Genomic DNA, 11,803 nt, shown 5'->3' with positions numbered 1-11,803 from the left:
AACCCTGACTCTGCCCTTCAGACCCGTGCTTGGAAAAAATAAAATAAAATAAAAAATAAAAAAATAAAAAATAAAAATAAATAAAAAATAAAAAGACCCGTGCTTGGGTTCCCAAGTAGGAAGAGAACATACTATGTGTTTTAATCCACTTGACGGTAACTGGGAAAGTCTCCAGAAGCCAGGGTATGGCCCGAGGGGTCAGGCCCATGCTCATCCTGTGCCCCCGACAGGCCTGGCATGCAGCAGGTGCTCAGTATGCGTGTGTTAGACGTATTTCTGCCCAATGCAGGAGGGGTCCCTCCCACAAGGCTGCTCTCACCCCCCGCCCCCAGCCAGTGTTGTTTGTTCTGTTGCCAGCTGGCCTCTGGGGCACTTGGTGGCCACAATCCCAAGGCAGGCTTCCAGTTGTTTGGGGTTGAATACTTTTCTTACTAATACCTAGAGAAATCCTGGCACCACCATCACTGAGATCTGCCTTAACCTTTACCAATAGAGTATTCCATGGCTTTCTTGTGCTTGTGTTGCCATCAAGGCTCTTGCTCATTTTTGCCCAAAGAAAGTCCTGACCGTTCCTTGGGTGTCGGACACGTGTGTCTGGATCCAGCGCTTCATAATGGTCTCCTGCTGTCACCTCCTCTGGGTCTCTGTGCTCCACGTCCCTACGTCCTCAGGCTTCAGTTGAAGATAAGGCAGAGGGAGAGAGTTCTATGAGAAAGAACACAGGTGGGAGGGTAGCCCCGGTGGCTCAGTGGTTTGGGCCCGCCTTCAGCCCAGGGCCTGATTCTGGAGACCCGGGATCAAGTCCCACATCGGGCTCCCTGCATGGAGCCTGCTTCTCCCTCTGCCTGTGTCCCTGCCTCTCTCTCTGTGTGTGTGTGTGTGTCTGTCATGAATAAATAAAATCTTAAAAAAAAAAAAACAACACAGGTGGGAGGAGGTGCAGGAGGGGTCTTGGGAGAGTAGTGGCATGAGGTGAGCAGGGAAGCAGAGGTAGGGCCCCAGGGAGGCTGTGCTGAAGACGTTGGACTTGATCCTAATGTCAAAATGAACCACAGGGGGTGTTGAGCCATAGTGGGACTTCCATTTGGTGCCTAGGGACGTCCCTCTGGCCTCTGGTGGGACACAGTGGGTGGGACACTCGTAGTCACCTCTACTGCTCTGGGGAATTAGAACGAGAGAGGGAGGTGCTGAAATACCAACTGGAGAGTTTTTGTGATTTGTGGGTGAGGACCCAGCAGGAGTAAGGTCTGGAGATCTTTGAAAGTGGTCACCGTAGAGAGGAGCTTCGCAGGTCAGGAAACGGACGCCCACAGAAGTTCATCTCCTCAAGGGCCCGTAGCCTGGCAATGGAGCACGGTTGCAGACCTGTGCCCATAAAGACATAGAAAGATAACTCTTCTCATTTTTAGCTTTAAAAATCTATAAAAAAAAAACAAAACAAAAAATAAATAAATAAAATAAAATAAAAAAAATAAATAAATAAAAATCTATAAATTTGGGATCCCCGGGTGGCTCAGCGGTTGAGCACCTGAGCCTTCAGCCCAGGATGTGATCCTGGACTCCTAGGATCAAGTCCTGCGTCGGGCTCCCTGCATGGAGCCTGCTTCTCCCTCTGCCTGTGTCTCTGCCTCTGTGTGTGTGTGTGTGTGTGTGTGTGTGTGTGTCTCATGAGTAAATAAATAAAATCTTTTTTAAAAAATCTATAAATGAAATAATTATTTAAAAATCCCCTCTTTAGGGAACCCTGGGTGGCACAGCGGTTTAGCGCCTGCCTTTGGCCCAGGGCACCATCCTGGAGACCCGGGATCGAATCCCACATCGGGCTCCCGGTGCATGGAGCCTGCTTTTCCCTCTGCCTATGTCTCTGCCTCTCTCTCTCTCTCTCTCTCTCTGACTATCATAAATAAATTTAAAAATTTTTTAAATTTAAAAATAAAAAAAATAAAAATTCCCCCTTTATGGGCAGCCCAGGTGGCTCAGCGGTTTAGTGCCACCTTCAGTCCAGGGCCTGATCCTGGAGACCGGGGATCGAGTCCCACAGTGGGCTTCCCACATGGAGCCTGCTTCTCCCTCTGCCTGTGTCTCTGCCTCTCTTTCTCTCTCTCATGAATAAATACATAAAATTAAAAAAAAAAAGAATGTCCATAGCAGCACTGTTTATAGTAGCAAAGTTTGGAAACAACCCAGATGTTTACCAACAGAACAGATACACAAATCATAGTATTGTTGTATAGTAGAATATTATGCAGCAGGAAAAAGGAGTAAACTACCGTTATAAAAATCGGTAGGAATACATTTTCACAAACATAGTGTTGAGAAAAAAAGACGTTGCTGAACACATATGATAACCATTTCTTTATTTAAATTCAAACACATCCATCATTTAAGGACACATGTATGTATATGGTAAAACAGTTTAGCACTATCGATAATGTTGTATATCTGAAGCAGGGTGGCCGATCCTCGGCTGCTAACATTATTATCATTCTTTATTTTTATTTTTATTTTTTTTAAGATTTTATTTATTTATTCATAGAGACACACAGAGACACAGGCAGAGGGAGAACAGGCCGCACGCAGGGAGCCCGACATGGGACTCGATCCCAGGTCTCCAGGATCGTGTCCTGGGCTACGGGCAGCACTAAACCACTGAGCCACCCAGGCTGCCCATTATCATTTATAGTTGATGCATGTGATAGATCTGAATCCTGGGAGAGCTGGGAGCTTGGCTCCCCTCACTGTTACCACTCTTCCTCAAAAAGAACAAAAATTGGGAGGCTCACCAACAATTCTCTTTTAAAGCGGGAATTTTGTCTTTAAAGGTTTTATTTGGGCAGCTCGGGTGGCTCAGTGGTTTAGCACCGCCTTCAGCCCAGGGCGTGATCCTGGGGTTCCGGGATCGAGTCCTACATCGGGCTCCCTGCATGGAGCCTGCTTCTCCCTCTGCCTGTGTCTCTGCCTCTTTCTCTCTCTCTCTCTCTCTGTCTCCCATGAATAAATAAATAAAATATTTTTAAAAATAAAAATAAATAAAGATTTTATTTATTTGAGAGCAAGAGTGTGTGAGAGATAGCATGAGCTGGGAGAGAGGCAGACTCCCTGCTGAGCAGGGCTTGATCCCAGGCCCCCAGGATCATGGCCTGAGGTGAAAGCAGACACTTAACTGGCTGAGCCACCCAAGTGCCCCTAAAGGGGGAATTTTAATTATATATGTAATTATTTCATTCATAGATTTTTATTTTTTTCCCCTTCTTAAGGTTTTTTTATTTATTCATTTGAGAGAGAGAGAGAGTGAATGAGAGCATGTGCAGCTGGGAGGAGCAGAGGCAGAGGGAGAGCCAGGCTCCCACGGAGCCAGGAGCCTGACCCGGGACTCCATCCCAAACCCCAGGATCCATCCCAGACCCTGGGATTATGACCTGTGAGCCCAAGGCAGATGCTTTGCTGACTGAACCACCCAGGCGCCCCTCATTTATAGAATTTTTTTTAACCTTAGAGCCAGTTATTTTTCATGAGATTTTATTTATTTTATTTATTTATTCATGAGAGACACACACAGAGAGAGAGAGAGAGGCAGAGACACAGGCAGAGGGAGAAGCAGGCTCCATGCAGGGAGCCCGACACGGGACTCGATCCGGAGACCCCAGGATCAACACCTGGGCTGAAGGTGGCGCTAAACCGCTGAGCCACCGGGCTGCCCCTATAGATTTTTTTTTAAAGATAAAAATTAGAAGAGATCCTACTAATGACAGGAACACCAGTGAGGTACAGGCAGGGGGATCCACAGCTGGGTGGTGGGCACTGAAGTAAACGTGGTCCCTGGCTTCTCACCCATAAGAATAGCTCATAGGCACCCTGCTGGCTTAGCTGATAGAGCATGAGACTCTTGATCTCAGGGTAATGAGTTTGAGTCCCATGTTGGACAGAGAGCTTATATTTAAAAAAAAAAAAAAAAAGAGCCCACATAAAGCATATTATTCTTCACCAGCTTCTTCATACACTTGTTCAGTTTAATTCACTGGTTGTGGGCAGCCCTGGTGGTGCAGTGGTTTAGTGCCACTTGCAGCCCAGGGTGTGATCCTTGGAGACCCGGGATTGAGTCCCGTGTCAGGCTCCCTGCATGGAGCCTGCTTCTCCCTCTGCCTGTGTCTCTGCCTCTCTCTCTGTGTGTCTCTCATGAATAAATAAATCAAATTAAAAAAAAATAATTCACTGGTTGTTTTCTTGGGATATCAGGATTGAATGTTGAGTGAAATGTAGTGTTGGGTGGGTTTATTTCCTGTTCATTCGTTCTTTTGTTCTTTTTCTTTTCTTTCTTTCTTTCTTTCTTTCTTTCTTTCTTTCTTTCTTTCTTTCTTTCTTTCTTTCTTTCTTTCATAATCTCTATGCCTAGCAGGGGACTCGAACTCACAACCCTGAGATCAAGGCCAGCCAGGCGCCCCCATCCTGAATTTCAAAGCAGAATGCAAAGTTGCTAAAAGGCCTCTGGATTTATAGGCAGCATGTTGTCTGCTGCCGTAGTGCTGCTCAGAGTAATTGTGAAGTGGCTTACAAATTGTTCTTATACAGCCATTAGCAGCTTCAACTCTGAACTTTCCATTATGATTTGCCACAACATATTCATTGGGATGCAATTAAGTAAAACATTTACACGCTTGTCTGCCCTGACCTTGGAGAAGGTACGAGGGTCTGCAGTGTGTGCCAGTTTCCGGTAACCCATTGGGTGTTCAGATCTATTTAATAATGCACTTGGACCCTAGTTGATCTGTCCTCTGTGAAAGACCTTAGAACCATGCTAAGACAGGTGGAACCTGGACCAGCTGTCCCATCCCTACCCCCATTTTTCTAGATGAGGAAACAGGCTTCAAGAGGAAGATACTTGCCCCAAAATCAGTAGAGGTAGAACAGAAGACAAAGAAGCAGACACCGCCTCTCCCTGGGGGCTCTTTTAAAGTTTTTATTAATTTATTTGACAGAGAGCACAAGTAGGGCGAGTGGCAGAGGGAGAGGGAGAAGCAGACTCCCCACTGAGCAGGGAGCTCGATGTGAGGCTCAATAGGATCATGACTTGAGCCAAAGGCAGATGCTCAACCAACTGAGCCACCCAGGTGCCCCCCCCCTTGGGGGCTCCTAAAGGAGGAGTGGGCTTTTTTCTTTTTTTAAGATTTTATTATTTATTTATTTATTTATTTATTTATTTATTTATTTTTTATGATAGTCACAGAGAGAGAGAGAGGCAGAGACACAGGCAGAGAGAGAAGCAGGCTCCATGCACTGGGAGCCCGACGTGGGACTCGATCCCGGGTCTCCAGGATCATGCCCCGGGCCAAAGGCGGCGCCAAACCTCTGAGCCACCCGGGCTGCCCAGGAGGGGGCTTTTTGCAGGCAGGTGAAAGGGATGGGCCAAGGTGTGAAGGAGCAGGATGCTGGGGGCAGGGAGGACACTTCACTGCAGTTTGAAGGTGAGGGGACAAGCAGCAGGACCAGCTTTTGGAGGGCCTGGTAAGCCAGGTCAGGACCTGGAAACGACAACCCCCTTTGTGGCAAGGTGGCCAGACCAAGGTGCTCACGGCCTGGTCAGCTGGCCACATGGACAGAATCCTGACGCGCAGATGACCCCGGCCTCGGTGCAGACAGAAAGGAGCTGTTGCCAGGGACCGCACACCTGCTCACTCCCCACCCCCAATTTCAGTGTTGGACCCAACCCCACCCTACCTGGGGTGTCAGGATCAGCAGCCCGTCTGGACCTGTCAGGGCCGGCTGGGCATTATCCCACCGGCTGAACAAGAGGCTGCATCCAGGCGGGTGTCAGACGGAAGGGCTTTGCCCTTGTGACAGCTGAGCCCAAGAAGGGGGCAGGGAGGATGGGGCCACTCCACCTGATCGCCCAAGGGAGATCCTAGGGAGGGCGAGGAGAGGAGCAGGGAAGGCTAGACACACTAACGCTCCATGCTGGCACCCAGATGATCCGAATTTCCATTTTTTTTAACCTTCCTGCCTTTCTTCGTGTGTGAGGTCTTAACAGTGAAATACATTTTTTTTTAATTTCAAAAAATTGCCTCTTGTTTTCTTCCAGACAGTTTCCTCCCTGGTCACTGAAAGGCTGGAAGCTCTGCCATGAGCTTTTCAGGGTGACACATTAATGATGGCCCTCTAGACTGGATCTCACATAATTCTCTCTTTCCTAATTCTCCGGTTCATGAGAAATAAACATGAAATCCCTGAACGTCAACGCGGGTTCCTATTAGAGACCTCAAGCAACCCATCAGCGGGCCAGTAGGTGGCGCCGAAGGTCAGGCACTGCCTTTGGACCCTAGGGCTCTAACCTGGGGCCTTCACACACGTACTCGCAGCCGTGCCCTACCCAGAGGGCCGCCTGCCTGTCGTGAGCCAAGGGGGGGTGAGAGGTGGCAGGGGGAGGGAGCAGTGAGGAGGTGAAAAACACAAAGTTTAACTTTAATTCAGCCCCACGGGAAGGGGAGGAGGCTCGTAGAGTGAATTTGGCCTGAGGGAGGGGATTTCTCGGCTGAGCTTGGCGGACACCTGTCACCTGGAGAAGGGTCCTGCGGGAGGAACTGCTCTGAGGTTCCAGGCACGTTCGGGGAACAACTGAATGCGGACAGAGAAGGGTCTGGGAAGGATGACCAGGGCCAGGCCACGAAGTCCCTGCGTTGCGGCAATCGTCTTTGTTCCGCCGTGAAGATGTTCCGTCTGAGGGTGATCGTTTCATTGAAGAGCATCATTCCCGCCGCCTGTGGAGGCTGAGGGAATGGAGGAGGGAGGCTGGAGCAGAACCAGAGCTCAATGCAGCAGCGTAGTCGCCCCCCCGCCCCCCCCGCTGCTGTCACCCTTTCCTGTTCTCCCTCCCCCTGCATCTGCTTCGCTTCGTACCTTCACCTCCCGGCCACCTGGTCAGGGCTGACAGCGGCGCCTCCCCGTGCAGACAGTCTGGGAGGGGGCGTGAGGGAGGGGGCGGGGGGGGGGGGGGAGTCGGCAGCCAGCGTTCCAGGCGGGAGAGCCCCGAGGACAGCTGCGGAGATGGGGGGACGCGGGTCTCAGGAGGGACCTGAGCTGGGCGCGGGGTCCCAGGTCTTGAATCCCCGGGGCCCTGGGCATTCCTGCAGTGGGAGGCGGGCAGACGAGAACAGGACCGCAAGGCAGGTAAAGCCGGCAAGAACCAGCTGAAGGTGGCCGGGGCGGGGGGCTGAGGGGCTGGGCAGGGTGGGACCCTGAGCAAGGAGAGGAAGGGCATTTTAAAGGAAAAATCCACCAGGCTTTGCAGCATTCAGAATGTGGGGGCCGAGGGATGAGTCAAAGATGACTCACAAGGTTTGAAGGTGAATCAAGGGAAAGTGACGGGGCTTCCAGGAAGAAGCTGGAGCCCACGCCCAGGGCTGCTGTTCTTTGGGGCCTGAAGAACCAGTCTGGAGTGTCCCACGTGTCATTTGCATGTTTATAGCCCGCCCCTCCCCCACTGGAAAGAAAGGTGCTACCTGAGACCTCCTGCTGTGAGCGCCTGCGCGCCCCCCCGCCCCCCCTCAGGCCAGGAGAGGCAGCCCGGGGCTTCTGCGAGAGATGGGGAGCCTAGGAGGGACAGGGAGGGGGTCACACTGCACCCCTGTCCTCCAGCTTCTCAGCTCGTCCCTAGACTGGGCCTGGGTCCTGGGGCAGCCCTGTGCCTGCCCAGCAGACCCAGCTCCCTCCTTCCCATCGACCCTTCCCGCTCCTTTCTACTCGCCCCCCAGGGTCCCATCGCTGGGTGCCCATCCACTTGGATGCCCCGCAGACAGCTCAGCCCAACAGGGCGACACTGAACAGGTCACCTGCTGCGATGGCCAGGGCCCCGCAGTCCCCAAGGTGACTGCAGTGTCCTCTCCCTCCAGCCCCCCACAGGGTCCCCCCCAGGATCCCATGGGATCCTTCCCCTCACCCGGACTGTCAGCTCGCTCTCCTTGGTCTCTTGCGAGGTGGCCCCTTCTCTCTGGGGGTGCAAGCCTACTCGGCTCTCCCTGGGCCTGGCCTCCATGCACACCATAGTCAGAGTGGGACAGCGTCTGAATGGGGGCTCTGGGGACAGCCTCCAATGCTCCTATGACACTCGGGCCACATTTCTAGTCCCCTGATGCAGGACATGGCAGGATGTGGCACCCACCTCCTGCTTCTGCTCCAGTGGCCACCCCGCCCCTTGCAGGCGGTGTCCCCCATCCCTCCCATCGCTTTTCTGGCCTCCTTTTCCTTTCCTGCTTGGCCTTCTCTCCGTCACCCCCTACGACTCCGCGTATTCCTTCTAGATTTCACTTTTGCAGACACAGTTCCTGGTCCAAATGCCCTTGCCCACCTCCCCCACCAGCAGCTAAGACAGCTCTCCTCCATTCTCAGAGCCCTGCCAGCACTCATCAGTTTACAAATCCATGTGTCTGTGCAGCGTCCGCTTCACGTCTTGTCTCCACCACACAGCATGCGGTGACCTAATTTTGCACCCACCGCACCCCAGGGCCTGGACATGGGCTTTCAGTCAACAGGCATTAACTGGATGGCGCTCACTGAACAACACCGATTCTCCTGTCAACACGGCCAGGCTCTGCTGACAAAAGGATGGTAAGGGAGTGTTTGTGGTGCCTCCTTCTGGTGACAGCGTGTGCAAGTTGACAGGGAAGTCACGAACCTGTCTGGGCCTCCAGGAATGGGTTAAAACTTGCCAGGAGAGGAACAGTTTTGGTACCAAAGTGCCCCCAGTGTTTTACTCAGTCAGTGGGAAATGGTTTGCTGTGTGGAAATCCATTTCAGGGCCAACTGCTAAGTGACCAAGTCACCCCACTCCGCCACAATGCTGGCCACGTCACCCCACCTCCCCTCACTCAGTCTATCCCTTCCTTCACTTCCTTCGGGACCCTGCCCTCAGCCTTCCCCTTCCCGCTCAAATGTGAGCCTGAACCCAGCAGTTGGGCACAAGTGCAGGACCGCATCATGGTGACCTGGTGACTGTCAGCGCGGGTCACCCTATCTCCCTGTTTTCCATTAAGAGAACAGTACATCCATCCTCTGAGCACTCACCGCCTGCCAGGTGCTGCGGGCTTCCCGGGATCAGCTTACTGTGATCATCACTGTTGTAGAGATGAGAGGACCAAAGCACAGAGAGGTTGAGCAGTTTGCTCGAAGTCACACAGCCACTCAGTGGCAGGGACAGGCTCCCGGTCCAGCTGCAGACCTGTGCTTTAACCAACACCATCCTCTTCCAGGTTAGCTGTGTCTCTTTCCAAAATATGAACCACTGAATTTTCCTATATGATTATAACTCGATTCTGAACATTTCTCCTAGCTCTTTGCTAAACACTAATTCTTAGAAAACAGCTTTATGAGGTATAATTGACATGCAACAAACTGCACATGTTTAAAGTACAATTTGATAGGTGTTGACATACGCATACACCTGTGAAACTGTGACTGCAAACAAGACGGTGAGCAGATTCATCAGCCGGAGCTTCCTCGTTGCCCCGCTGTCCTCCTCCCCAGCTCCTGCCCCCCACCACGTCCCCCCGCCACAAATCTGTTTTCCCACTAATGGTTAGCTTGCATTTTCTAAAATTACGCCAATGACTGGCATCCTTTCTTCACCATAATAATTTTCTATACAAAATATTTACCAGTATATATAGCATAATTTGGGCCATAAAACAAGTTTCAATAAATTTGAAAGGATTCAAATCGTGCAGAATATGTTATTGGACCACAATGAAATGAAATATTAGAAATCAGTAGCAGGGACGCCTGGGTGGCTCAGTCGTTGAGCTCTGTCTTCAGCTCAGGGCATGATCCTGGGGTCCCTGGAGTCCCACATTGGGCTCCCTGCATGGAGCCTGCTTCTCTCTCTGCCTGTGTCTCTGCCTCTCTCATGAGTAAATAAATGAAATCTAAAAAGAAATAAATCAGTAGCAACAGGCACCTGGGTGGCTCAGTTGGTTAAGCATCTGACTTCAGCTCAGGTCATGATCTCCAGGTCCTGGGATTGAGCCCCATATCATGCTCCCTGCTCATGGGGAGTCTGCTTCTCCCTCTGCTCCTCTTCCTGCTCCACTTATGCTCACATTCTCTCTCAAATAAATAAAATTCAAAAAAAAGAAAGAGGGATCCCTGGGTGGCACAGCGGTTTTGCGCCTGCCTTTGGCTCAGGGCGCGATCCTGGAGACCTGGGATCGAATCCCACTTCGGGCTCCTGGTGCATGGAGCCTGCTTCCCCCTCTGCCTATGTCTCTGCCTCTCTCTCTGTGTGACTATCATAAATAAATAAAAATTAAAAAAAATAAAAAAAAGAAAGAAATCAGTAACTAAAAGATTTCTGGAAAACCTCCAGATATTTGGAAACTAACACATTCATAAATAATCCACAGGTCAAAGAGGAAATCAAAAGGGAAATAGAAACTTATTTTACTTTCATAAACATGCAGTTTCTATGTGCCAGGTCCTGTCCTGGGTCATTTCCAAAAACAGACTTGGTTCATTTAAGCCCCATAACCATACAAGAAAAGCAATCTTTTCCTGCCCCTGCTACAAATGCAGACACACAGTAAGTGACCTGCCCAGGCCACATGCGTAGGCAGTAGCAGACCTGAGATCTGGATCCAGTCTGTGTCTTGTGTCCCAGCTTAATGGAGAGACACTGAAGGTGATTGCTTTGGGACCAGCTCAACAAATATTTAGGAGCTAATCTGCAGGACTTGGGCATGTAAGAGAAACACAGTGGAGGGAGCAGGAGGAGATTGATAAGAAAGGAGGTGAAGGGCACAGAAGGGCAAGGCTTGGAGGGCTCCTTGAAGTGGGTGAGCATATACCATGCTGGGGGGAGGGGCCCCACAGTCTTGTATAAACCTATTTATTATTATTTTTAAATATTTTTTATTTATTATTTATTCATGAGAGACTCAGAGAGAAAGGCAGAGACACAGGCAGAGGGAGAAGCAGGTTTCATGCAGGGCCCATTGGGGGACTCGATCCCAGGACCCCGGGATCACGCCCTGATTCGAAGGCAGAGGCTCAACCACTGAGCCCCCAGGTACCCCTGAACCTATTTATACAAGGAGATTGGCCCTGGTAGGAGGCCAGTCGAGGTGGGAAGGGACCCTAGAGGGCTGAACGTCCACTGGGGTATTAATTAAAAGAAAAAGAAAGGGAATTGTGTCCAGGCCAAAGGAACAGCATGTGCACAGCCTTGAGGGGCTAGTTCGCAGAGTGAAGTTTAAAAAGATGACAGGGTGGGGCACCTGGGCGGCTCAGCGGGTGAGCATCTGCCTTCAGCTCAGGGCCTGATCTCAGGGTCCTGGGATCAAGTACCACATCAGGCTCCCCGCATGGAGCCTGCTTCTCCCTCTGCCTGTGTCTCTTGTGAATAAATGATTTTTTACAATAAATAAGTAAAAAATAAAAAGATGACAGAGAGCACAGAGGGAGCAGAGACAAATAGGAGGGTGGGGTGTCCTGCAGGGGCCGTAAGCCTGGGTAAGGCGGTGATCTTTCTTCTGGGAATGCTGGGTGTCCGCGAGGGTTTGGGGAGGTTGTGGAAGAGAGCATTGCCAGGATGGGATCTGTGTTCTCGAAGCCCACCCTGGCTACAGGGCAGAGACGGGCGCAGTCAGGGGGCTATGGAGGTGTAGGTGAGCTGCTGGTGGTGGTGGCAGCGGCTGTGGGGGAAGGAAGTGGAGCATGAAGGGGGAAAAGAAGCAGATGGCTTCAAGAGGTATTTAGGAGGCCGAAATGGCAAGGCTCCTGCCAGATCCCCCGTGGGGATGCTTGGGGGTTCTAGAAGGTG

The 11,803-nt window shown here is 51.0% G+C and overlaps 1 long non-coding RNA gene across 1 annotated transcript; it reads right to left on the bottom strand.

Moving 5' to 3' along the window:
* Positions 1-4,933: 4,933 nt before the first annotated feature.
* Positions 4,934-7,471, bottom strand: LOC112657575 (uncharacterized). The gene is made up of 2 exons (XR_003135116.3): positions 6,892-7,471; positions 4,934-6,761 (listed from the first exon to the last, which is right to left on the bottom strand). It is a non-coding gene; the product is annotated as an uncharacterized LOC112657575 (long non-coding RNA).
* Positions 7,472-11,803: the final 4,332 nt, after the last annotated feature.

This window comes from Canis lupus, chromosome 8 (assembly GCF_003254725.2).
Source record: "Canis lupus dingo isolate Sandy chromosome 8, ASM325472v2, whole genome shotgun sequence".
NCBI classification, from domain to species: Eukaryota; Metazoa; Chordata; class Mammalia; order Carnivora; family Canidae; genus Canis; species Canis lupus.
Note: the sequence above shows the minus strand (reverse complement) of the source record. Positions and strands in the feature narration are given on the sequence as shown.